At 48.6% G+C, this 6,287-nt stretch overlaps 2 pseudogenes; both read right to left on the bottom strand.

Moving 5' to 3' along the window:
• The window catches only part of LOC123042618 (uncharacterized), a 10,353-nt pseudogene extending 8,253 nt beyond the window's left edge, over positions 1-2,100 (bottom strand).
• A 1,255-nt stretch (positions 2,101-3,355) lies between these two features.
• LOC123039603 (ervatamin-B-like) lies at positions 3,356-4,564 on the bottom strand (annotated as a pseudogene).
• Between the last annotated feature and the right edge of the window lie 1,723 nt (positions 4,565-6,287).

Below are 6,287 nucleotides of genomic sequence, written 5' to 3'. Positions count from 1 at the left end.
CACGGCTTTTTACCCGGCCCAATGTGTGTGATGTTGGCACATATTTGAACTATATGTTTACGAGCAATTTAACGCTAAGATCGATGGATTTTACGCTACAATTTGAATAGTTAGTAACCAGCCTCAACAATTATATGTGTGGAGGTGTGTCTTCGTCGGATCTCGCGGGATTTGGTTGGTACTGGTCTTCGAAGGATCTGTTTGGATCCGGTCTTCGTTCGGGTGTTTCCAGGTTTAATGGTTCTGATTTACGACTTTCTTCGTCTTAGATGGTTGCTCCTCTGGTGCGCTGGCCCTATGGGGCCTTAGCACGGCGACTTCCCAACTGTCTACTACAACAAGGTTTTTTCGGCTCTACTGAGGGAGGGGCGATGACAGTGGCGCGCCTTTTGCTCACTCTAATGCTTGTAGTCGTCGCTAGTTGGTCCACATACATTGTTGTAGTTTTTATTGCCTCTCGTGTTCTTTGTACTGCTACGATTATAAATGAATAGATTGGAAGTTTCTCAAAATAAATAAATCAATAGCCCACAATTCATGCATAGTTCTGGAGTTATTGAGAAACATAATTGGCACAAAGATAAATAACATAAGAAATAATGATTACATCCTAGTAGTAATTTGTGACATTGACCTTCTAATACACATATCTGAACCATATGTTTATGCCATTGATATTTCTTTTTATTTGTAATTTAAAAAGCACTGAACCACGAGCCACTAGGCGGACCACTTCCACACCCTGTAATTTTAAAGCAGCTTTAGTTGACAAACTGAATAATATCACTTCCATTTGGAAAACTGATGTGAATTGGTTTGTATAAGGTGTACTTTCTTTTCCAAAAATCAAATGAGTGCATGTTTGACCGAGTTTCTAGAAAAATATATCAATATTACCAATACAAAATTTATATTATTTGATCCATCATAAAAAGTAGTTTCATATTAGGTATTGCAAATGTTGTTATTTTATTCTATAATCTTGTTCAAACATTGAAATGGTTGACTTGCACGGAACCAATACACCTTATATTCTGGAACGGAGGGAGTATGTGAGACGCAACTGGCAAGGGATCCTCGTAAAGAAAAGAAAATGGGCAAGCAATACATTTTTGCAATCAACAGATCTAGCCATGCAAGATTAATCAGTCCTCAAGCACCGAATATACTCCTTCTGCCAGGAAAATACCTAACGCTCCGCGCTCATCGTCAACATGTCTGCGGATCCTCCAAAATCCACCCTCGCCCCAGTCTGCCCCCCACGAGCTCTTGAAGCGCCAGTATTTTACACCATTGGAATCAGTGCCATAACCTACAATTAGGACAGCATGCTTGTCGGTGTCGGTGTTGTCGCTGACAGCTTTATAATCCAAGATGCCTCCTTTGTAGTACCTTAACATATCATCGGAACACTGCAAGGTGACAACCACAGGCTGCTTAGCAACCGCTTTCTCTAGAGCATCCTCGGTGGGGGCGACAAGTAGAACCCCTGATATCCTTGATGTTGTTGCTATTTTGTTCCGCTTGCAACCCGATATACTCCTCTCAGCCTTGTATGGGTAGTCGGATTCACTCGAGAGCCCATTTTTCTGTATATATGTGAAAGCATCCTGTTCGTTGCCCCCCTCACACCCATCGCTCTCTGTTTCACAGTCGATGAGCTCTTGAACCGACAACAAGATTGACTGGGAGGTGTTCAGGTAATGCATAGCCTCTGACTGAGGCTGCAGCAGCCATTGCCCAACAGCTTCCTGTGACAAATGCACGAGTTAATTATAAGTGGTTGCGAGTTGTAACGTAAAAGGATCCATGCACCGAACTGCCGACTTTATAGTGCATTCACTATATATTATACTGTTTTCATCTATATATTTTGTCAAAATTTAAAAGCATTGACATTTTGACTAAGTTTATGCACCATGTATTTCAGCGACCCATTCATCCGAAGATACGACACAAGCTTTAACCGAGTCAATCTCTGGCTGGGAAACTCCAGCACCAGTTGTAGACAGTCCAGCTATTGCCATAGCATGTGGTTTGGGTTCGAGGTACCGGCGAAAAAGGCCAAAGCGCGGTGGCCAGCAGTAGCTGCTGCAGCATCCCACGGAGGGCGAATTTCACTGTCTCCGTCGCGCACTGTCTCCGTCTTTGACGACAAGCATGCATACTGCCTGGAACCACAGCCCGCCGCTTCATCTCCTCTGGTCTTGCCGGACCGCGCCGCCGCGCGATTCCACTGCTACATGTCCTTCTCTATGCCGTATGAATGGCGAGAGACGGACACACACACACACTCAATCTCTGTACGTGCTCGTCCGGTCGACCGATCAATCAAGAAGCTAGCTCCACGTGCATGTTAGCATGTACTAGGTTCACGTGGGAATCAACCCAGGTTGCCTGCCAGCTTCGTGTGTGCGCATCGTCTCGACGGAGTCAACTGTCTATCTTGTGTCGCCAGGGGCTCACGTGTATGAGATTGTCTCAGCACTCGCCGAGGAGCCGACGTACAAGTCCGGGCTGAAGCCAACGAGTGGTATCGGACCTAAGTTGATTTCCTATTAACGGAAAAGTCGATCGTCGAGCACAAAAGATCACGTCGATCCGCCATGCCCCACCCGCTCGCAAGCCGTAGCGCCGCCACAGCTCGGGCGCCTTGTAGCCCTTGCTACACGAGACGACCGCCTGCAGACCATAAACGTTGCTAAACAGACCTCTCAGATCACGTCGATCGAGCCGACCAACTCGCTACCCTTGCAACACCAGCTCGCCACCCATACTATGCAAAGTCACGGTCCTACCACATAAGGCCGCCATTGCATTGCCACCTGAGACTGCCGCCTCGGTGCACATCCACCGTCCCGAGCCGCCGCTCCGGCATCCACCGCCTCGGCATCCCACCAGAAAAGAAAAAGCCAGAAGTGCCAACATATCAATAAAACGTTGCTGGCATCTGATCCAACAAACTAATTTTGGTTTTTCACCCGGAAGACGAGGTCACATTGGTTGGAGGTGGACCGAGGCTAATGTGTGTGTGTGACACATATGTATTAGTTTCTGGACAATTTTCCTCATTACCAGGTCGATTCTCTTTGAACTTGACGATAAGGTAGACCTCTGGTAGGTTGCTCAAATTTTCTAAAAAACTAATAACAACGCTTAAAGTTTTCACTAGGAAGATGCCAACATACACTAGATATAAAAGGAGCACCACAACATAGATGAAAAATAGTAGGATGGAATTAGTAGGAATTTGCAAAAAACAAAAGGATGCAATTTGTAGGGTACAATAATCATAAGATATACAACTGGGCAGGGATACAATTTTACGACAAAAGATTCAACCATGCAAGACAAATCAGTCCTCAAGCACCGGATGTACTCCTGGTTTCATGAAAATACCAAGGCCCCTCGCTCATTGTCAACGTGCCTGCGGATCCTCCCAAAACCTCCCTCGCCCCAGCCTGGCCCCCACGAGTTCTTGAAGCGCCAATACTTGACGCCGGCTGAATCTGTGCCATAACCAACAATCAGGACGGCATGCGTCCACCCTGTCCCGTCTTCGACAGCTTTGAAATCCATTATGCCTCCACTATAGTTTTCCAATTCATCGGAGCCTTGCAAAGAGACAACTACGGGCTGCTTCGCTACAGCTTTCTCTAGCGCATCCTCGGTTGGGTCGACAAATCGAAACCCTGATATCCTTGCTGCCGCTTCTTGTGTTTTGTACCGGTAGCAACCCGATTTACTCCTACGAGCCATGTATGGGTAGGAGGATTCGCTCAAGAGCCCGTTGTCTTGTATATACCCGAAGGCATTCTCTTTGTGACCGCGTTCACACCCATTGCTCTCTGTGTCGCAGTCGATGAGTTCTTGAACCGACAATGAGATTAGCTGTGAGGTGTTCTGATAGTGTGCAGCTTCGACTGAGGCTACAACAGCCATGGCCCAACAACATTCTGCAGCATTGACACATGTTAATAAGGTGGTTATGAGTTGTACGCTACTGCAAGAAATATCCCAGCAGTGAAGATCGAATGATTAAGCTCAAGAGGACACTCACCGCACTCGTTTTGTGTCCTCACAAGTGGAGAAACAACACCGGTTTTGACCCAATCAACCTCTGATGGCCGGAGGTTGTTGCTCATACACCAAAGTCCAAGACCAACAATGGACGACAACCCAGCTATTGCCATGGCCTGTGGTTTGAGGTACCTATGGAAAAAGCCGGAGTGGTGGCCAGCACTTCCCTGCTGATCGAGACCGCAGTTTGATCAACAGAAAAGAAGAAAAATATTCAGTTACTTTCATCAAACAGACGGCGAGAGGAAGGGCCGGGCGTACGTACGTGTAGGTGTCGCAGCTTGCCATTGCTAGCTCCGTCCGGCTCCGGCCACGACGACGACCCAGCCGCCACGGCCTGACTGCGGAACCGCCGCAGTTGCGCAGCACCGGCGGGCGTCTGCGCCCGCTTGGCGAACTGTGGCACCGTGGAGATCATCCTCAACTGGCCGCACTTCACCGGCGGCGACGGCGACGGCGACGCGAGGCTGGCGATGGCACTCATCGGCCCAAGTCAGGGGAATCCGTCGATGCACGAGAAGCAGGTCGTTCTCGTTCGTAACCCGTCGATGCAACGAATTAACTCGCCAGCCTCCAATTCTTTTGTTAGATAGTCTCTATACCCCCACCGATTTCTTTCCGAAGAAGTAGTTCGCCCGTCTCCGATGGAAGGAAACCCAGCCCCGTTCCGGGTTTTATGGTACTACCAAAACTTTTCTTTCCAAACTGGCTGTTTGGCTGTAGCTGTACATGTCAAAAACTGCCTGGCGGACCTACAAGCAGTCTCCCAGATGGCCAGGTCGCTCGTCGACACATAACCCTCGCCCAACCTCTCGTCTCGCCGCCACGCTGCCATGTCGTCTAAGGTGCACGAGTGGCAGCAGGGGAGACATAAGGATCTGCGGCGCGGTACGGTTGCACGAGGACTGAGCAGCGCGAGACACGGCTGTTAGAGGCTGGTCCACGTTGTTGGAACACATCTGAAAACTCACGTGTACACGAAGTACTCTCTCACCGTCAAACGCACGCATACACTTTTCTACCTACAGAGTCCATATCGTAAGAGACTTTTTCCTACCCTAGCCGCCGCCACCACCAAGGCGACTAGGGAGGCGATCTCTTTCTTCCGATCTTCACCGGCCGGGGTGCTGGCCCCCTCTCCCTTCGGCTGCTCCGGCGGCAGGAGGGAGGGGGACCCCCCTCCCTCCGCTCTGTAGTTAGGTTTTGGATTTGTAGGTCGTGGTGCGTCGTTGAGGTGGTTAAAGCGGCGCCCGGACGAATAAATCTGCCTCAACTCCACTCCCACACCGGCGGTGCCCTTCATGGCGGCATCTCGGAGTTGATGGCATCGTGTCTCTGCCAATCCCACAGATCGGCAGCGTTAGGGTTCATGGATGGTGTTGGCGAGGCGGCGGCGGCGGCGACTCCATCAGGTGTGTCTTTCCTTCTGCTCTGTCCCCGTTGCTGTGGCGTTGTCTCCGACGTCATGGTGGAGCAGGGAGGTTTTGTCGTTCAGGAGTACGCGCAGGCGGTTGTCTGTGCAAGTGACAGCTGGAAGATGGAGTTTCTTGTGCTGGGTCTGTGGTCGAAGGCTGGCAGTTCTGATTTCCTCCTCCGACGTAGTCGTCATGCGGGGGTGTCAGTTCTGAAGTTCGATGGCGTGTCCGGAGACATGTTGCCCCGGTCTGATTCTTTCAATGGCTATGATTTTGCTTCTGGCAAACTACTTTGGAGGTCCGTAAAGCTGCTGATCAGCGATGGAGCCGCGTCGAGCTTGGGTGAAGAGGTGATCTGTCTTTTTACACTTTGGTGGCTGCTTCGGTGGTGTCGACGAAAAAGGGCAGGCGCTGGTATTTTACATAGAATTTTCCTATTTTTTTAGTCATGTATGATCGGTGCTTACGTGCCTTGTAACATGATCTTTATTCTATATAAATGAGACGCTTATTACCATGCAAAAAAATGCATGCATACACTTTTGGAGGGAACACAAGGAGAGACGCAGACACAGGAGAGATTATTTTGTGCCGACGGCGGATCGTTCCTTAATATCCGCCGGTTGAATGGTATAGTTTCCCATTCATTATTTAGCTAACATGATATGTCTTTCAGCAGCTCTGTACATCACAACACACAAGTAAATTGGACGGCAAGCATATATATATATATATATATATATATATATATATATATATATATATATATATATATATATATATATATATATA

The sequence above is a fragment of the Triticum aestivum genome, chromosome 2B (genome assembly GCF_018294505.1).
Source record: "Triticum aestivum cultivar Chinese Spring chromosome 2B, IWGSC CS RefSeq v2.1, whole genome shotgun sequence".
In the NCBI taxonomy this organism is placed as follows: Eukaryota; Viridiplantae; Streptophyta; class Magnoliopsida; order Poales; family Poaceae; genus Triticum; species Triticum aestivum.
This window is presented reverse-complemented; position numbering and strand designations above follow the sequence as displayed.